Here is a 23,410-nt window from a genome sequence, read left to right on the forward strand (position 1 = left end):
TAGACAATAGGCTTACATCTCTTGTGATCTAAGTTCTGATGACTGGTTCTTCCATCACCACTCATGCTCGCCACTGTTTTAACTTCTCTCATTCCTTTATCTTCTTCCTTGAACTCAAACCAAAATCCTTACAAAGCCCTCGGAGGAAATCCCTCTTTTAACAAAAAATTTGGATTCTCTATCTCGTAAAACCCCAATAATTGCCCCATTAAGATGCCTACAGCTCCATGGATGAAGGCTCCTCGCCTTCTCCAACCGCGTGAAGTGTTAAACCCTTCAAAACCCACCACCAAAAAGGGCTCAAACAGAAATGCTAAAGCACCTGACAAGGCATTGTTTGGCAAGGAAAGTGGGGTTAGAGGGAAGAAAGTGATGAAAAATATCATTAGAAGCATGGAAAAGCTACAAGGAAATGTTGTTTTGGAAGTTACCCAGATTGGGATTTCTGAAGAATTCGAGCTGGAAAGGTGGTTGGAGGAGATTGGAAGAGATGGAGAAGCGAAGAAATATGATACGAAAATGCCTTGGTTTATGTTTAGGAAGATGAAAAAGGAGAAAGTTTTGACTCAGGCTGAAATTAGTCTTGATAAAGATTTGCTTGAGAGATTGAGAAGGAAGGCTATTAGGATGAGGAAATGGGTTACGGTGATGAAAGCGGTTGTAACTCAGGCTGTTGTTGATAAGATAAGGTTGGCTTGGAGGAAGAATGAGCTTGTGATGGTGAAATTTGGCGTCCCTTTGTGTAGAAATATGGATAGAGCAAGAGGAATCGTTGAGGTTTGTGCGACAACTCCTCGAGAAGACATTTTCTTTAAGCCACTCCATTATCAGGAGACTCCATGATAGAGAAAAGTTTAGCGGTCTAAATGTTCTGATTCTTTCACAGGTTCTGCTACTTCTTCAACAGTTACACAAATTTCCACGGGTAATGATTTGCCAACTGCATTTGGTTCATCTTTTACTAGCGCATAGACCACTGCTGTTCTACCTGGTGCATACACCAAGAAGGAACGAGGCCGGTCATAGACCACTGCTGTTCCACTTGGTGCATACATTAAGAAGGAACGAGGCCGGTCATCATACCATCCTTCCTGCAGAAGCCCCCATTAGGTTATAAGTTGGAGAACCCTTGATTGAATGTCGAAAGGGCATACAGAATTCAGCAATAAATCTTCAGAGAATTTACTTACAGTGCTGAAGTACTCAGCATTATGGTTAAGTCCATTGAAGTCTCCAAATAATGGATCATCTGAATCCAATACAATCTGGGAAAAGGAACAAAATAAAAATGTTAATCATCTCGTGACAAACAGCATGAACTTTGTTGAAACAATATTTGAAGAATCAATAACAATATAAAAAATGAATGATTTGTGGATACGAATAACTAAGTGGGCAAGGTGGGATAACAAAAGGCATAAGGAATTTTTGGCATGCAAATTCTTTCATCTTGTATGAACCAAAAGATGTTATACCTTGTACTTTCCTGGCTTTAAGCAGCCCACTCGGTAGTCAAAATAGCTGTTATGCCAGTGAAAGTTGAACACAAAAACCAGGTTGCCTCTTTCAAAGACAATCATCCTATCTCCTTCATCCTTCCGTGATATATATTGGTGCTCAGAAGTCATGAACTGAATAAACAATCAACCGCGCATCATTTTTAGTGGAAAGTAAAGCTTCTTGGCTACCCAGACAACACTGTTTGATTTGGATAAATCTCATAGCATGAACAGGCGATAATTCATAATCACAGAAGACCATAACACAGAATACTAGTTCAAAATAAAAGGTAAAACTTTGTTTTCTAGGGATTATGAAATTAAGGGAAAGAAATTGTTTAAAAATTGAGTAATCCTGTGAACTAATAATGCTTCTCTTCTGTCTTTTATGTGAAGAGAAAGAATCTACTAAAATCAGAGTCACGCCCGCAGGCATGTATGGTGAGCCTGAAGGTTTTAAAGATCCATGATCATGAAATGATTTAAATGAAATCATTTAATGATAAATTTTGTCAAAAACTTCAAGCAATGACTTCAAGAAGATTACAATAGACATTTTGCTAATTAAAGTGACAACTGAAAGTGATCACCGATGACTATCTCTATTTGCTTATTACTCTCTTAATTTTCACTTCCTCTCTTCTATTCTGCTTAATGTTCATTGATTTTCTTTGTTTATCATTCCTTTATTTTAAAATTTCGCATCCAATTGACTGTGATTAATCACTAGATAGAAAAATAAATAACATAAGCAATAAAATGTATGGTTAAGCAATCCCATTCATCAGAAAATATAAAACAACAAAACAACAAGCACCATCAATAGTTACGTCATACTTTGCTTCTAGATGCTGCATTGCCTGATCAAATTCATGCATCCCACGATACCTCAGATAGTCTGCATCCCCCTGTGTGCATATAACAAAATATAACAGTGTATTGCAGCACATGTGAACGCTCACACACATACAATGTGGAGACATTCATGCATAGCAACCGTAAGGATCAATAATACTGTTATATAGTTGATTGTTGATTGTAAAATACAAATGCAGACAACACTGCTAGTAGCCAGATGAAAGTAAAATCACATTACTATCAAACTTTGTAATAAATTGTAACAGAAGCAAATATGAAATGAAGAGAAACTTACAAGATCAAATCTATGCCGACATTTATCATAACTGAAATTATTCCCGGAATTACTGTGCCATTAGGAAGACGCTGGTCACCCATTGGAAAATCTATCCACTCTGAAGAAAAGAATAATGGAGAAATTATAACACAGCATCAAGAATCGTCAAATTGTACAATTTGATGATAAAGAATGAAGAGACATCAGGAAGAGTTGCAACCAGTTGATCTTTACCAGGATGACCAAATTCATTTCCCATGAAATTCAAATATCCTTCTCTACCTAATCCCATGGTAATAAGCCTAATCATTTTGTGTAATGCTATCCCACAATCTATAAGCGAAGTAGTTGGTCTATCTAGAGCCATAAAGTCATACATATCCCGCAAAAAGCAATTGAAGCTAATTATATTATTAATTATAAAGCTGAATCAGGCTGGTTATACACAATTTCTCTATTTAAATGAAAACCAGGGTAACTTTTTTTCGTTTGTATTTAACTTTGCAAAATGCAATATAATTGCAGATTTCTAAAACCTTGAGGCCAAGGAAAGAAAAGATTGTTAAGTAAAATCATTTCCTATATCCAGTTAGCTTTCCAAGTGCGTAATACTCATAAGCATGAATACAAGTAAGAACATATTTAACCTTATCCATCAACCAGAATGCTATTATTTTGTCACCAACCACCTCCTGTTGGTAAGTGTGTGAAAAATGTCGCCCATTTTCCAGTCTCCATCCCTCTTCCCATATGACATAACAACGCAAAAAGTACACATAGTTTAACATCAAATACATATCACAAGATAGTGGATTCCAGGTCATCACATGGTAAAAAGTTTTAAATTGGATAGTTACTCACTTAAGAAGCTCAATCCATTTATCAGCAATGGCCATGTGCAGTAGGTAATCAAATCCGACACCACCATCTTGGACAGGAAGGCAAAATGTAGGCATTCCACTCACCTGTAGCATACACAATTGCACAATTAGCATAACAAAGATAAAGAATATTGACATTTTCCCAAAAGAATTACTCATCTCAATTACATTCCTCTTAGTATTATCCTTTATTTGTTTTACTAATTATTTGATTGATTATTATGACAGATGACAATTTAAGATGGTGGAAGTCTACCTTCAACTAATTCCTTTTCAATATTCACAGAACTTAAAGAATGTTATTTTTGCTAATAATTTATGAAAATCTGCAACTAAATCACTCCAATAAAAACATTTTATCAATTAAATGTTCCTTACTATGCTAATATTTCTAAAGGTAAAACATAAATTACGTTTTATTATGCTAGTAGCTCTTTAGGTGAATTATTTGCACAAAAGATGTAATATGTGAAAAGCAAGGATATTTTAAAATTTCTAAAGATTCTTGTTTGTTCCCTTCAAGTTTTTTTGGAATTTTCATTTTTGGCATCTTTAGTTGCTATGTTTCCGTAACTCTTGGTCTAGAATAAAAATTAGTTCAATTTGCAGCAAGCATTTTTAACAATTCTTTAGTTCATTCTACAATATCAAAACACTTAACTACTAGCAAGGTAACCTACTTATTCATGGCAGATGAATTCAATTGATGCATGAAGAGAAGTGATGAAGCAGTAGAGAATTAGAAAAACATGTACAATACACAAAATGTTTGGTAGGCTTATGCATAGACATGTACATGTGTGCAAACTTTTTCAAAACCATTTCTATACTTAGCATCCTCATGGATCATGTAAAAAAGTATTGAAACCCCATTCCATTTACACAACCCAGTGCAACAAATGTCACTGTAGAAGAGACAGGGGACTTAAAGCGAACATCATAACTCTGAAACAGATAAATGATTATAAGTCCAAGGATGCTCAATGTGACTCAAAGAAGAGTTATAGAACATACATCTTCACCAATGGTGACAACCTCAGGATATAGCCTATGAATCATATGATTAACTAGCATCAGATAGACAACAGCATCTACATCAGTTACATATCCGAAGTACTCATTGTAGTTTCCAGTAAATGCTACCTACAGCAAGTTCAAGAAAACAAAGGTTAAGTCGGGATAATACATTGTAAAGATGCAATGACACTGACACCTTTTAATCCTCAAAAGAATTTAGTTAAGAAACAAATGTAGAGAAAGGATGCTTCACCACTTAACAAGAACCAAATGTTACATCAGTTCTACTTCTATATATAACATAAAGTCAAAACTTTGATAATTAACATCTGAACATGCAAGTAGCTTATTATATAACACCAAGCAAAATAGAAAATCTACAAACTCACTCAGATATTACCTGCAACCCATGATAGGTGTACATCATTGAAGTCACACCATCAAATCTAAACCCATCAAACTTGTATTCTTCCAGCCACCATCTTGCATTTAAAAAAAGAAACCTTAGTACCTAAAGCAACAAGTAAAAATTAATATTTACACACAATAGGATGGAAGGAAGCCAAAATCTTTCAACAAGCTATTGTTTAAGAGAAGTTTCAGTAGAAGTACATACTTTTCAGCTTCCATAATTAAAAAGGCGAGAATCCCACATCCAGTGGTGACCCTTTGACACCGAGTGGAAGTAATGAGCATCGATTCCATCAAACATGTTCAATCCATCTAACACATTATTAGATACGTGGCTGTATTCGTCAAACATCAATCAGATACAAAAATGGATGAGAAAATTAATTAATAACTTAATTTAACTAAAGAATAAAAATTATCTGAGACTTATAGCAAAAGATTACTTACTCAAAGCAATAGAGCAAATACTTGAATAAAAATTTGCTACAGTTTAGAAAAGAATTTAACATTAATGACACCAAAAGATAAAACTTTCATTGTAAACAATACAATAAGATTCCATTTGGTAGTTGATTTTGCTACTAGCTTTTTGCTTCCAGAAGCAGAAAGTACATTTGGGTAGAAAAGATAATAATACTTTAAAAGAATTAAAAATAAAAAATTTAATCTCTTGTAGATCAAAATACTATGATTTCTCTTTTAATAGAACAATTATACTGCAAATTCTATTACATTTAGTCATATATATTTTCAAACAATTATGACTTTGCTTTCTCCCTTTTAGGTTTGTTCTTTAGAAACCTTTTAGGAAGCCAAAAGCAACTAGAAAAAACATAGTAAGAGTAAGGACCAATAACAACCTAAATTCTCATGGCCATATTTGCATCAATTCTACTGGAAGAATGACCATACAGTCTAAGCAGGAAAAGAAGAAGACAAAGAGTTTATATTTTCATTTTTAGTACGAAAAAGCTGGGAAAAACTGTTTGCACAAAAACTGTAATAGCAAATAAAGCTGAAGGGTGTGTTTCTAGAAATGATATTCTCCTGCAAGTGCAATTATTACCGGTGTACAATATCCATAAGAACAAGTAGACCCAACCTCGTGAGCCCTATCTATCAGTGACTTAAGATCATCAGGGGTTTTAAATGGCTGCTTGGTGCAAAGAAGTTTGTCACATGATACCTGCAACATATTAAATGCAACTTGTTAAAAGTAGAAGAGTTTAGTTTCCATAACCAAAACTAAATTCTGAAGAAATATTTCTGTTTACATCCAAAACATAGCATTTTAGTGCAAGTTAACAAACATAAACAGCAACAAATAAAGATGAGCTGATATTTTGATGGAGATACCCAAAGCTAACATAATACGAGTGCTGTTGAATAGCCATGATTTGAACAGCATTATATCCAAGTCTTTTAATACGGGGAAGCACGTCATCTCTAAAGTTGGCATATGTGTTAATTATTGGCTCCTGCAACACAAAGTTGATAATATTAAGAAAACTAGGAAATGGATTAACCATACCAAAATGTAGCATGGAAGATAAAGATTGAAGGTGTTTGTGGGACAAATTTTCTTTGAATGACAGTATGATGAAAACTAGAGATAAATTTTGGTTTAATTGCAAATTTAGGCTTCTTAATGGGTCTTAGAAATGGGTGAAGAATTATAATGAAATACAATCAAACCAACTTCTATGTTATTTATTTGAAACTACTATTTAAGATATTTCTATACACAAAGCAGTTAATAGAGATCTAAGTCACTAGTTGTTTAGCATTTGCATTACCATTAACTAAAGTAATACTCATTATTTAGTATAATCCAAATGGAAGGACTTCTTTTAACCAAAGAACACAAAAAGTAGGCCATATAAACATACGTGGCTTTTTGCTAGCTTAATTTGACAGATTTTCTCTTTAAGAGAAGCTACCCTACCAATGCAGGAGAGTTTTGTTTCAAAATTTACAAGCCTTTCTAGATAGCTATATTGTTTGATGCTCTTTAAGATGTTCAATCTAAGTCAAAATATCTTTCTATCTTCCTTTTTTTTTGGGGGGGAGAGGTAAAATTGATAGTTTAAATACAATACTAAGATAGTTTTTCCTGTAAAATGTATTGTCTTATAAAACCTCCTACTTTACTTTTCAGTCTCAAAACTTTGCAGGAACACTTCATAAGAAGGGTTGAAAGAAATAGCATAAAAAATACGATCCCACATATTATAGCATTTAATGAAGCTTTTTATCAAACTTAAGGTTTCCTCTTTTAAGATTAAATAAATCAAGGAAATGCAATTCAGCACAGAGATAGAAGAGTTGAATAACAATTTGCTACATGCAAGGGAAAGGATGACACATACCATGCTACTCATTCCAACATATGATTCATAGACTCTAAGTGCTTTTGGTCTTTATGGCTAGGGGTGTCTGAATACCTACTTTTCCTATTACAGTATAAAAATCATTAGTCAGGTTAGAGAGTATAAAAATTTAAGATAAGACATATATTATAGACTAAACTAAGTTCACTGTGTTGTGCAGTGATTAAACTTGAACAAGCGAGAAAACAATTTAGAAACTGACTTCATATATGAAAAAGAACCAATCAAAATTGTTTTCTTAAAAACCTTTAAGGGCATTGATCTTAATATTAACGTTATAAAGGAAGACGTTCATCAAAACAACCTACTCTAAGATGAATAAGAAATTCATTATTTGTTTATACAATCATTTAATCATATTTGTGTGCAGGCATGCATGCATGCCTTTGTCTACATATCTTCAGACACGTGCAGTCATTTTAAAATGATCATAAACATTAGTTGGTATTTCTGATTTTCCCGAAGCTCCAAATATTTTAGCAGCTTATAGTTTGAAAAGAATAAGTTATCTAATCTTTCGAACAAAACTAAAAGATTAAATAGCCACTACCTATACCTTTTCTGGCGGATCATAGTATATTCTGTTGTATGGGATTTCACTGGTGCTTGAACAGAGAACTTAATCCAAGCAGGAATGGAGTTCTTAATCCCAAATGGTATTTTCATACAAATCTATAATTATATGGTCAAAAAGTTAAAATGGACACATGGAAAAAGAGGTTTGGATGAATGATAATTGACATGATCATAACAGTCCACCAGAAAAATATTTTTTTTTTCATCTTCTTCTTTTCTTTCTTTCTCCCTTCTTTTTAGGGCAGGAGTTAGTTTGATTCGAACTCAGCTACCTTGAATAATTTTGTTTGACTTGGAGACCACCCCATTAAATACTTCAATGCCTTTATGTCATGAATTCTAGTAATTAATTATTATGAAGGTTGTAGTATTAACCAATGATTTATTCAAACCATATACACATACAATAGGATCAGTGTAAAAAAAAAAGCATCATATTTAAAAGGTTCCTAGTCCACAGGTCATGATCAAAAGGTTAAATACATTGTTGATCTACAAGGAAAGAGTTGCAAGTTTTTATAGTTTCTTTTTACTCTGACTTAAAAAGTGGAAAAAGAAAATAATAAACAAGTAGCATTTGAATGTTAGCACAATAACTTTCAAGAGGCAAACTTATACTCATCTACAGGTAATTTACCTTCACTTGAGAACCATGGGGAATTGGTGATGAACCATCAGCATTATTAGACAAAAAGATTTCCTAGACACCAAACTCATTCTATTAAAAAACAATTAATATTTGTAGAATTAAACACTAGATGTTATTTAAATATAGAAATAACAATAGATCACTGCCAATGTAAATCAACACAGCTTTCTAAACACTTAGAACATAGTCACCTTCCCTTTTATACTTGAGATTGCATGGCATTAAATATATGAATTTGTTGATACAATTAATTGTTACATAAGCAAGGTGACTTTTGCTCTTAATTATAAAAACTTTGACAAGGTTTATCTTTTTAAATTTTCTATTTAGAGCTATTAAGAATACCAACTGCACCAGACTATACACCTAATCTTTGGTCCATTAAGAAGAATATTCATGCTCACATAAATATAAAAAGATCCATGTTTACATTCAGATTTAACATTAAGCTAAATGTTTTGACAAACTAAGCTTAAATAACTTTTAACTTCTTTCAGCATGTGCATTTAGAGAAGATATAAGCATTGACTTATGAACAGATGATATTGCAAATATTACAGTTTCTTAAGGCATATATCTTAGAGCACATAGGTCAAAATCAAAGAGAAAAGCATGGGAAACAGTAGCTCATTAAAAGCAACACAAATGATGTGTAGTTAATCAATAGATATAAAATTGTAAGAAGGTTGCCTCAGAAACAAAGTGTGGAGTTACTGATATTTTGACAGCACCAACTCCATCTTAGGATTGATTTATGTATGTCATGTATAGGAGGAGAAGATTCAAAAAGCAATCAAAGAAAATCACTTGAAGGTGTACCTACTAAAGTATTGCTCAATTATTATGAACTTCACTACACTTAATGTCAAGTAACCCATCAATGGAAGGTCAGTTCTTACGGACATGGAAAATATCATTTCAATGCACATGTGGCATTTATTATTACAGAAGCATAACATACTCGGCTCATAATATCTGCATTAGGGTTCCAATTGTTAAAATCTCCAATTAGTGCTACTGGCTGAAAAAGAAAATGCAGTAAAATAATCACAAAAATTGAAGAGAAAACAGAACACCTAGAAGTTAATAAGACTTTTTTTGATTGCATAGAGGTTAGTAAGATTAATTGTTAAAATCTCAAACATAATATCTGCATTAGGGTTCCAATTGTTAAAATCTCTAATTAATGCTGCTAACTGAAAAAGAAAATGCAGTAAAATAATCACAAAAATTAAAGAGAAAACAGAACACCTAGAAGTTAATAAGACTTTTTTTATTGCATAGAAGTTAGTAAGATTAATGGTTAAAATCTCAAAATGTAAAAATGATGCATAACAAACCCTAACTCCTGGGGACTATTCCCTGTAACTTATTCCTATCTCACTTAAAGCCAGATGAGATTATAATAAAAAAGAGCAATATCAACTTATCATAAAACAACTTCTAAGACCGAAAAAAATAAAATATGAATGGAGAATAACATTTTTACTAAAAATTAAAGTTAACAAGATAGCTATTAAGCAATGTAATACAAAGAAATGATAAAGGAAACATAGAGAGGATATTCACAAATAAAAAAATAAATAAAATAAACATATAAAAGTGAAATAATAGAGAAAGGACTAATTCTAAGGGCTTTAATAAAATTCTCAATTTTTGCTTGCACCAAAGAACTAAATACTTGCTCCACACTTTATTGAGCATCAAGGAACTAATTTCTTTCTTAGATCAATCTGCCTAAATTTTAAACATATAAAAGTAAAAGATCTGGAAAGTCATGTCCACTATTCCCACACAAATCAATCACAAGAATATTCCAACACTAATTTCATTTAATTGAAAATTGCTCATTTGAACCAGAAAGAGTAATAAATCAAAACAAATTAGATTTAGCGTAAAAAGTAATGACATGCAACCATGGGAGCTACAATTAATATGCAATATTACAGCTATGAAAAATAAGCCCATGCTAACAATTAGATATTTGGAAGAATGGTAACCTGCGTGTGAAGCCAAGCTTCTCATAGCCACGAGAAAATGCCTCCAAACCACCTTCATACTTGTCAATTTCCTATAATATTCTCTTATATATTGTATACCTGTAATTGGATAAAATATACAAGGTATTTTGGATATAAAATAGTAAAGTGAAAATGAAATACAAATAAAAATAAAAAATTAGACAAGAATAAAATAAGAACACTGCCTCAATAAAAGATGAAAAGCAAATAATACAAGATATTTAGCACCAAAGAGCCAATGTAGTGATAATGAAAACATATTGACCATCGAAATTAAAGCTGGCAAGTCAAATGACACCTAAACAATAAGTTAATCGAAAGCATAAAATTTTACACTTTTAGTATCTTTTTCCAACACAAACTATAACTCATTCCCCTGGCATTTGAATACATATATAATCATAAGACCATAAGTAGCAATAACCCCCTCGTATGCGAATTCACACATAATCATAAGACCATAAGCAGTTTATTGCTTTTTACAATTTAAGCCAGTCATAATGCACTTTAAAAATCAATCATATGATTCAATTACAAATTCTAGGAAACGAAAAAGAAAGCGGAGCTACTGAAATAAAAAACTTATATGATTCACATATAATCATAAGACCATAAGCAGCTTATTACTTTTAGCAATTTAGGCCAGCCATAATACACTTTAAAAATCAATCATATGATTCCATTATAGATTCTAGGAAATGAAAAGGAAAGCGAAGCTACTGAAATTTAAAAAAAAAAGTAAAGCTGCTTGGTTACTTGTCCAACCAAATAAAATCTAGTTAAACAACTAAATAATAGAAATAGAAAACCAACACAGGGCCTTGCAGTAATGAAAACAAACACTAAACATAACAAACTATAAGTGGTTTTTCAAGTATTACTTCTCAAAACCATAGAATAAATGTTTACTGCTAATAGGGAGACATACAAATGCAGATTTATTCACTAAGTTCCTATCCAGATACCAACATGGATATCCAAGGACCATGAGCAAGTTTGGCACTGTGCACATAGAAAAACACAGTGCACAAGCAACTACAAACAAAATAGCAAAAAAATTCCAAAAAACTAGAGAAATAAAATCTACAACCATCTTATAAAGTCTAGAGGATACTCAATATTTGAACCCAAATCATCACAGGTCACAAATACAAGCAAACAACAGAGGATTGTCTTACCAGTAATCAATATGTTCACGGAAACCCAAAAATGTTAGATCTATTTCATATATTTTTTATCCTGTACCAGGAGAGGGAATGGATCTCAGTTTTGCTTTACTTTTCTCAGTATATACTCTCCTGTGGAAAGGGACAGATGGCTCCTCAGAATGAGCTTCTTCATCATTATTTGCAAGTGTAGATGGAACAAATTCTTTTTCTTTAACCTCAACCTTTTCATCATCTTCCATTTTTTCACTGTCTACATCATGAATTAACTATAGCAAAATTATAAAGAGACAAGACAAATGATAGTTTAATATTGTATTTTGAACCACTAACTTGAAATGAGCATCAAAATTAGCTGCTAATGGCCAGAAGTTCAAAGACAAACACCAAGAACATACCATTCCCTGACCTTATTCCACAGCCTTTTATGTAGTATACAATAATTTTTTCCCAAAAGAGTCAAAGTTCAAAATTAGAACCACAAGTCTTCAATAACAAGTTAAAACTGTTTTAGAGAAGCAATAAGCTTGAATGACATCAACTCCATCTTGAAATTTCATTTTTCGATTTACTCCTACATATAAACTCATGAAAACTCAATTGCACTCAATCTAAAACTAAAAGTGTAATATTCTCATGCATTATTCTCAAAAAATTACAAACCTCTGGATCATCTAAAATAGTGCTAGGACTTTCCAATTGATCTGTCAAGGATGAAGAACTATAATCTTGACACCATGAACAATATTAAGAAAATTTAAAAAGAAAATCTGTTTACTAAACCTTTTCAAATAGTTTTGACTATTTGAATAATTATCTATTTCAAATCTTTATGACCTTTTACTTTGTCATCAAACAATTGGTTTTGTTCATACTATTTTATTTGGAATAAAATAATACTAATTTAATAATATTTCGAAACTTAATAACCAAAAAAATTAAAAAATAAATCTAATTGCTGAGCCAGTTTAAATAGTTAAGATTATATGAACAATTATTTATTTTAAATCGTTATGACATTTTTTTTACGTAAAACAATTGTTTTGTTCGTACAAGCTTATTCTGATTAAAATAATATTAATTTAATAATATTTCAAAAATTAATAAGTAAGAGGTTTTAAAAAATAAATTAGTTTATCGAATTCAATTCAAATGGTTAAGATTATTAGAATAATTATTTATTTGAAATCGTTCGGATCTTTTGTTTAGTCATAAAATAATTGTTTCAATTTATACAAACTTATTTAGAATAAATTAATACTAATTTATTAACATTCAAAAAATTAATAAGAAAGAGATTTAAAAATATAAATTTATTTATCGAACAAATTCAAATAGTTGTTACTTTTTGAATAATTGTTTATTTAAAATCATTATAATCTTTTAATTTATCATAAAACAATTGTTTCAGTTAATAGAAGCTTAAATGGAATAAAATAATATTAATTTATTAATATTTTTTAAAATAATAAGTAATAAGAAATTTAAAAAATAAATTTGTTTACCGAATCAGTTAAAATAATTATGGTTATTTGAATAATTATCTGTTTCAAATTATTATGACTTTTTGTTTTGTCATAAACCAATTGTTTTTAACCATACAAGCACATTCAAAATAAAATAATACTAATTTATTAATATTTAAAAATTAATAAGTAAGAGATTTAAAAATAAAACTGTTTACCGAACCTATTCAAATAGTTATGACTGTTTGAACAATTTTTAATCTTAAATCATTAATATCTTTATTTTGTCATAAAATAATTGTTTTTGACTATAGAAGCTTATTCGGTTAAAAATAATACTAATTTAATAATATTTTAATATTTTAATAATATTTTAAGAATTAATAAGAGATTTAAAAAATAAACGTGTTTGTTGAACTAGTTCAAATAGTTAAAATTATTAGAATAGTTATCTATTTTAAATTGTTTTGACATTTTGTTTAGTCATAAAATGTTTGTTTCATATCTTACAAGCTAATTTGGAATAAAAAAATCCAAATTTATTAACATTCGAAAAATTAATAAGTAAAAGATTTGAAAAAATAAATCTGTTTACCTAACAAGTTCAAATAGTTATGACTATTTGAACAATTATTTATTTAAAATTATTATGACTTTTTGCTTTGTTATAAAACAATTATTTTAGTTCATAAAAGTTTATCCAAAATAAAATATACTAATTTCTTAATATTTCAAAAATTAATAAGCAAGAGTTTAAAAAAATAATTTTTTTATTGAACAAATTCAAATAGTAACAACTATTTAAACAATTGTCTATTGAAAATCATTATAACATTTTGTTTTGTTGCAAAACAATATTTTCAATTCATACAAGCTTATTCAAAATAAAATATTACTAATATATTAATATTTCAAAAATTAATAAGTGATTTAAAAAGTAAATCTATTTACCAAATCAATTCAAATAATTATGGTCATTTCAACAATTATCTATTTCAAATTGTTATTACCTTTTGGTTGGTCATATAACAATTGTTTTTATCAGACAAGTTTATTCGAAATAAAATAAAATGAATTTATTAATATTTCAAAAATTAATATGTACGAGATTTAAAAAATAATTTTGTTTACTTAACCAGTTCAAATAATTATGACTATTTGAATAATTATTTATTTAAAATCGTTATGACTTTTTGCTTTATCATAAAACAAATATTTTTATTTATATAAGTTTGTTTGGAATAAAAAAAAAACTAATATATTAATATTTCAAAAATTAATAAGAGATTTAAAAAATAAATATGTTTATCAAACTAATTCAAATAGTTATGACCATTTGAGCAATTATTTATTTTAAATTGTTATGATTTTGTTCTGTTATAAAATAATAATTTATGTTTATACAAGCTTATTCGGATTAAAATAATACTAATTTTTTAATATTTCGACAATTAATAAGGAAAAAATTTAAAAAATAAATATGTTTAACGAACTAAATTAAATAATCATGACTATTTGAATAAATATCTAGTTCAAATTGTTATGACTTTTTATTTTATCATAAAAAATTATTTCAGTTCATATAAAATTATTCAAAATAAAATAATATTAAGTTATTAATATTTTAAAAATTAATTATACGAGATTTAAAAAATAAATTTATTTACCAAATAAGTTTAAATAATTATGACTATTTCAACAATTATATACCTGAAATTATTATAATATTTTGTTTTGTCATAAAATATATATTTTTTTGTTCATAAAAGTTTATTTCGAATAAAATAATATAAATTTATTAATATTAAGACAATTAATGGGTAAAAGATTTAAAAAATAAATTTGTTTACTAAACAAGTTTAAATCTTTATGACTATTTGAATAATTATTTATTTCAAATTATTATGACTTTTTGTTTTGTCATAAAACAATTATTTCTGTTCATACAAGTTTATTCGGATTAAAATAATATTAATTTATTAATATTTCAACAAATAATAAGTAAAAGATTTAAGAAATAAATATGTTTACTGATTAGTTCAAATTCTCATGACTATTTGAATAATTATCTATTTCAAATCATTGTGACATTTTGTTTTATAATAAAACAATTATTTCAGTTCATATAAGCATATTTGAAATAAAATAATGCTAATTTATTAATATTAAGAAAATTAATGAGTAAGAGATTTAAAAAATAAATTTGTTTATCGAAAATATTCAAATAGTTATGACTATCTAAGTAATTATCAATTTCAAAAAATTATGACCTTTTGTTTTGTCATAAATAATTGGTTCTATTCATGCAAGCTTGTTTTAAATAAAATAAAATATATTTATTAATATTTTAAAATTTAATAAGTAAAAATTTAAAAAATAAATGCTTTTTAAACACGTTCGAATAGTTATAACTATTTGAATAATTATTTATATCAAATCGTTATGACCTTTTGTTTTGTCATAAACCAATTTTTTTTATTCATAAAAATTTATTTAGAATAAAATAATATTAATTTATTAAAATTTCAAAAATTAATAAGCAAAAACTTTAAAAAATAAATCTGTTTACCAAGTGAGTTTAAATAATTATGACTATTTAAACAATTGTTTTTTTCAAATCATTATGATCTTTTGTTTTATCATAAAATAATTATTTCTATTCATATAATTTTATTCGAAATAAAATAATATTAATTTATTAATATTATAAAAATTAATAAGTATGAGATTTAAAAAATAAATTTATTTGTTGAACAAGTTTCAACAGTCATGTTCATTTAAACTATTATTTATTTCAAATCGTTATCATATTTTATTTTGTTGTAAAACAATTATTTCTATTCATACAAAATTATTCACAATAAAATAGTCTTAATTTATTAACATTTCAAAAATTAATAAGAGATTTAAAAACTAAATTTGTTTATTGAACTAGCTCAAATAGTTATGATTATTTGAAAATTAATGTATCTCAAATTGATATGCTTTTCATTTTTTCATAAAAAAATTATATCTGTTCATATAAGCTTGTTCAAAGTAAAATATTACTAAATTAATAATATTTTAAAAAATTAATGAGGTTTAAAAAATAAATGTGTTTACCGAACCAGTTCAAATAATTAATTCAAATAATTAAGATTATTAGAATAATTATCTATTTCAAATCATTTTGACCTTTTATTTTGTTATAAAATAATTATTTCAGTTCATAGATGCTTATTTGAAATAAAATTATACTAATTTATTAACATTAAAAAATTAATAAATTAGAAATTTTAAAAAATAAATTCGTTTATCGAACAAGTTTAAATAGTTATGACTATTTAAATAACTATCTATTTCAAATAGTTATTTGAATTAAAATAATATTGTTTTATTAATATTTCAAAAATTGATAAGTTAAATATTTAAAAAAAAGGTCAATTTATCGAATCGGTTCAAATAATTATGACCATTTGAATAATTATCTATGTCAAATCATTAGGAATTTTTGTTTTATCATAAAACAATTATTTTTCATCAAAGAAACTTATTCAAAATAAAATAATACTAATTTATTAATATTAAAAAATTAATAGGTAGGAGATTTAAAAAATAAATTTGTTTACTAAATTAGTTCCTATTTAAATAATTATTTATTTTAAATCGTTATAACCTTTTGTTCTATTACAAAATAATTGTTTTGGATCATATAAGTTTATTTAGAATAAAATAATACTAATGTAATAATATTTCAAAAATTAATAACTAAGAGATTTAAAAAAAAATTGTTTGCTAAAGTAGTTCAAATAGTTAAAGACTGTGTGAATAATTATCTATTTCAAATCATTATTGCCTTTTGTTTTTTCATAAAACAATTGCGTCAGTTCATACAAACTTATTTGAAATAAAATAATATTAATTTATTAATATTTCAAAAGTTAGTAAGTGATTTAAAAAGTAAATTCATTTATTGAATCAGTTCAAATAATTATGGTCATTTTAGCAATTATATATTTCAAATAGTTATTATCTTTTGTTTGATCATATAATAATAATTTTTAATTGTACAAGTTTATTCAAAATAAAATAACATTAATTTATTAATCTTTCAAAAATTAATAACAGTTTTAAAGAATAAATTTGTTTACCGAACTAGTTTAAATAGTTATGACTATTTGAATAATTGTATACTTTAAATTGTTATAACCTTTTATTCTATCATAAAACAATTATTTCTGTTCATATAAGCTTATTCGAAATAAAATAATAGTAATATAATAATATTTAAAAAATTAATAAATAAGAGATTTAAAAAATAAATTTGTTTGCCGAACTAATTCAATAGTTAGGATTATATAAAGAATTATCTATTTCAAATCGCTTTTGTTTTTTCATAAAATAATTTTTTTAATTCATACTAGCTTATTCGAAATAAAAAAAATAAATTTATTAATATTTTAAAAATTAATATGTAAGAGATTCAAAAACTAATTTTGTTTATCTATCCAGTTCAAATAATTATAATTATTTTTATAATTATCCATTTCAAATCGTTACAACTTTTTCTTTTATCATAAAACAAATATTTTTGTTTATATATGTTTGCTCATAATAAAAAAATACTGAACTATTAATTTTTCAAAAATTAATAAGAGATTTAAAAAATAAATCTGTTTATCAAATCAGTTCAAATAGTTAGAACTATTTGAGCAACTATTTCTTTAAAATTGTTATAATTTTTTGTTTTGTTATAAAATAATAGTTTCTGTTCATACAAGCTTATTTGAATTAAAATAATACTAATTTATTAATATTTCAATAATTAATAAGTAAAAAATTTTTAAAATGAATATGTTTACTTAACTAGATCAAATAGTTATGACTATTTGAATAAATAGCTATTTCAAATTGTTATGAGCTTTTGTTTTATCATTAAAAAATTGTTTTAATTAATATAAGTTTATTTGAAATAAAATAATACTAATTTATTAATATTTCAAAAATTAATAATTAAGAGATTTAAAAAATAAATCTATTTACCAAACAAGTTTAAATAATTATGACTATTTCCATAATTATCAATTTGAAATTGCTATAACTCTTTGTTTTGTTATAAAATTATTTTTTTCTATTCATAAAAGTTTATTTTGAATAAAATAAGAAAAAATTATTACTATTAAGATAATTAATAAGTAAAAGATTTAAAAATACATCTGTTTATTGAATAAGTTTACATCTTTATGATTATTTAAATAATTATTTATTTCAAATTGTTATGACTTTTTGTTTTATCATAAAATAATTGTTTCTGTTCATATAAGTTTATTCAAATTAAAATAATATTAATTTATTAATATTTTGACAAATAATAGGTAAAAAATTTAAGAAATGAATATGTTTACAGAACAAGTTCAAATAGTTATGAGTATGTAAACAATTATTTAATAAAATAAATAACCTTTTGTTTTATCATAAGACAATTATTTCAGTTCATAAAAACTTATTCAAAATAAAATAATATTATTTTATAATATTTTAAAAATTGATAAGTTGGAGATTTAAAAAAGAAGTCAGTTTATCAAATTGGTTCAAATAATTATGGTCATTTAAACAATTATGTATTCAAATCGATAGGAACTTTTTTTTTATCATAAAACAATTGTTTTTCACCATATAAGCCTATCGGAATAAAATAATACATTATTTATTAATAGTTCAAAAATTAGTAAGTAGGAGATTTAAAAAATAAATCTATTTACCGAACTAGTTCCTATTTGAATAATTATCTATTTCAATTCATTATAACATTTTATTTCATTATAAAATAATTGTTTTAATTCATTTAAGTTTATTCGAAATAAAATAATACTAAGTTAATAATATTCTAAAAATTAATAACTAAGAGATTTAAAAAATAAATCTATTTGAGGAAGTAGTTCAAATATTTAAGATTATATGAATAATTATTTATCTTAAATCATTATGACTCTGTTTTATTATAAAATAATTATTTCAGTTCATATAAATTTATTCGAAATAAAATAAAATAAAATTATTAATATTTCAAAATTTAATAAGTAAGTGATTTAAAAAATGAATCTATTTATCAAATCAGTTCAAATAGTTATGGCAATGTTAACAATTATCTATTTCAAATTGTTATTACTTTTTATTTGTTCATATAATAATTGTATTTGAACATTCAAGCTTATTTGAAATAAAATAATACTTATTGAGTAATCTTTCAAAAATTAATAAGTAAGAAATTTTAAAAAATAAATCTATTTATCAAACTAGTTCAAATAGTTATGACTATTTGAATAATTGTAAACTTTAAATCGTTATAACTTTTTGTTCTATTATAAAACAATTATTTTTGTTTATACAAGCTTATTCGGAATAAAATAATACTGATATAATAATATTTCAAAAATTAATAACTAAAAAAATTAAAAAATAAATTTAGTTGTTGAATCAATTCAAATATTTAAAACTATATGAATAATTATTTATTTTAAATCGTTATGACATTTTATTTTGTCATAAAATAAATTTTTTTTTGAATTCATACTAACTTATTCAGAATAAAATAAAATGAATTTATTAATATTTCAAAAATTCGTATATAAGAGATTTAAAAAATAATTTTGTTTACCTAATCAGTTCAAATAATTATGACCATTTGAAAAATTATCTATTTCAAATTGTTATGATTTTTTATTTTATCATAAAACAAATGTTTGTGCTCATAAAAGTTTGTTCGAAATAAAAAAATACTAATTTATTAATATTTCCAAAATTAATAAGAAATTTTAAAAATAAGTATGTTTATCAAACCATTTCAAATAGTTATAACTATTTGAGCAATTATTTATTTCAAATTGTTATGATGTTTTGGTTTGTTATAAAAAATAGTTTTTGTTTATGGAAGCTTATTCAGATAAAATAGTACTAATTTATTAATATTTTGACAATTAATAAGTAAAAAATTTAAAAAATAAATGTTTATTGAACTAGATCAAATAGCTATCACTATTTAAATAAATATCTATTTCAAATTGTGACCTTTTGTTTTGTCAATAAAAAAGTTATTTTAGTTCATAGATTCAAAATAAAATAATACTAAGTTATTAAGATTCCAAAAATTATTAATCAAGATATTTAAAAAAATGACTCATTTATAGAAGAAGTTTAAATAATTATGACTATTTCAATAATTATATATTTCAAATTGTTATAACCTTTTATTTTATCTTAAAATGATTTTGTCTCTTCATACAAACATATTTCGAATAAAATAATATAAATTTATTAATATTAAGATAATTATTAAGTAAAATATTTAAAAAATAAATCTATTTACCGAATAAGTTCAAATCTTTATGACTATTGAATAATTATTTATTTCAAATTGTTATGATTTTTTGTTTTATCATAAAACAATTGGTTCTGTTCATGCAAGCTTATTTCGAATAAAATAATATAAATTTATTAATATTTCAAATATTAGTAATTTAAAAAATATTTTTTGAACACGTTCAAATAGTTATGACTATTTGAATAATTATTTATTTTAAATTATTATGACATTTTATTTTGTCATAAACCAATTGTTTCTATTCATAAAGGCTTATTCTAAATAAAATGGTACTAATTTATTAAAATTTCAAAAATTAATAAGTAAAAGATTTAAAAAATAAATTTATTTATCGAATAAGTTTAAATAGTTATAACTATTAAATAATTATTTATTTCAAATCGTTATGCTTTTTTGTTTTATCATAAAACAATTGTTTATATTCATACAATTTTATCAAAAATAAAATAATATTAAATTATTAAGATTCTAAAAATTAATAAGTTGGAGATTTAAAAAATAAATTTATTTACCAAATAAGTTCAAATAGTCATGTCTATTTGAACTATTATCTATTTCAAATCATTATGATATTTTGTTTTTTGTAAAGCAATTGTTTTTATTTATACAAAATTCTTTGAAATAAAATAATATTAATTTATTAATTTTTAAAATTAATAAGAGATTTAAAAACTAAATTTGTTTATCAAACCAGTTTAAATAGTTATGACTATTTGAACAATTATTTATCTCAAATCATTATGATATTTATTTTGTCATAAAGTAATTGTTTCTATTCATACAAGCTTATTTGGAGTAAAATATTGCAAAACTAATAATGTTATAAAAATTAATAAGTAAGAGATTTAAAAAATGAATGTGTTTGTTAAACCAGTTCATATAGTTAAAACTATTAGAACAGTTATCTATTTCAAATTATTGACCTTTTATTTTGTCATAAAATAATTGTTTTAGTTTATGCATGCCTATTTGAAATAAAATAATACTATTTTATTAACATTCAAAAAATTAATCAATAAGAAATTTTAAAAATAAATATATTTACCGAACAAGTGCAAATAATTATACTATTTCATTTACATTCAGAAAATTAATCAACAAGAAATTAAAAAAAAATGTTTACCAAACAAGTTTAAATTGTTATGACTATTTGAATAGTTATATTTTAAAATCGTTGTGACCTTTTGTTTATAAAACAATTGTTTTAGTTCATAAAAGTTTATCTAAAATAAACTAATATTACTTTATTAATATTTCAAAAATTGAGAAGTTGGAGATTTAAAAAATATATCAGTTTCTAGAATTAGTTCAAATAATTATGGCTATTTGAATAATTGTCTATTTCAAATTGTTATGAACTTTTGTTTTATCATAAAACAATTATTTTTCATCATACCAACCTATTCAAAATAAAATAATATTAATTTAGTAATATTTCAAAAATTAATAAATAGGAAATTTAAAAAATAAATATGCTTATCGAACCCGTTCAAATAGTTATGATTATTTGAATAATTATATATTTCAAATCCTTATGACTTTTTGTTTTATCATAGAATAATTATTTATCTTCGTAGAAGCTTATTTGAAATAAAATAATACTAATATAATAATGTTATCAAAATTAATAACTAAGAGATTTAAAAAGTAATTTTGTTACTGAACCAATTCAAATAATTAAGGCTATGTAAATAATTATCTATTTCAAATCGCTATGATATTTTGTTTTGTTGTAAAACAAATGTTTTTTTTTATATAATCTTTTTTGGAATAAAATAATATTAATTTATTAATATTTTAATTAATATGAGATTAAAAAAATAAATCTGTTTACCAATTAATTAATATTTTTGTTTTGTTACAAAACAATTGTTTCTATTCATACAATCTAATTCGAAATAACATAATTTTAATTTATTAATGTTTCAAAAATTATTAAGAGACTGAAAAATTGAATCTATTTATTGAACAAGTTCAATTAGTTATGACTATTTGAATAATTACTTATTTCAAATCACTATAATTTTTTCTACTTATACATGCTTATTTCAATTAAAATAATATAAATTTATTAATATTTACACAACTATGAGTAAAAGATTTAAAAAAATAAATATATTTACCGAATAAGTTCAAATAGTTGTGACTATTTGAATAATTATTTATTTCAAATCATTATGATTTTTTGTTTTATCATAAAACAATTGTTTTTGTGCATATAAGTTTATTCGGATTAAAATAATATTAATTTATTAATATTTTGACAATTAATAAGTAAAAGATTTTAAAAATAAATATATTTATCGAACAAGTTCAAATGGTCATAACTATTTGAATAATTATCTATTTCAAATTGTCATGACATTTTATTTTATCATAAAATAATTGCATCAGTTCATATAGACTTATTTGATATAAAATAATACTAATTTATTCGAAATAAATCAATTTGCAGAACAAGTTCAAATAGTTATGACTATTTGAACAATTATCTATTTGAAATTATTATGATTTTTTGTTTTATCATAAAATAATTGTTTCTATACATATAAACTTATTCTAAATAAAATAATATAAATTAATTAATATTTCAAGAATTAATAAGTAAATAATTAAAAAATAAAATTATTTTCTGAACACATTCAAATCGTTAGAATTTTTTGTTTTCTCCTAAATCAATTGTTTCTATTCAGACAAGCATATTTGAAATAAAATAATAATTTATTAATATTCCAAAAATTAATAGGCTTGAGATTTGAAAAAATAAATTTGTTTACCGAACAAGTTCAAGTAGACATGACTATTTCAACAATTATCTATTTAAAATCATTATGACCAT

The 23,410-nt window shown here is 24.8% G+C and overlaps 1 pseudogene; it reads right to left on the bottom strand.

Annotated features, from left to right (window-relative positions):
• Positions 1–854: 854 nt before the first annotated feature.
• LOC111304024 (1,4-alpha-glucan-branching enzyme 2-2, chloroplastic/amyloplastic-like) overlaps positions 855–23,410 on the bottom strand; it is a 51,816-nt pseudogene continuing 29,260 nt past the window's right edge.

The sequence above is a fragment of the Durio zibethinus genome, chromosome 13 (assembly GCF_047325235.1).
Source record: "Durio zibethinus cultivar Kanyao isolate XHJ-2024 chromosome 13, ASM4732523v1, whole genome shotgun sequence".
Classification (NCBI taxonomy): Eukaryota; Viridiplantae; Streptophyta; class Magnoliopsida; order Malvales; family Malvaceae; genus Durio; species Durio zibethinus.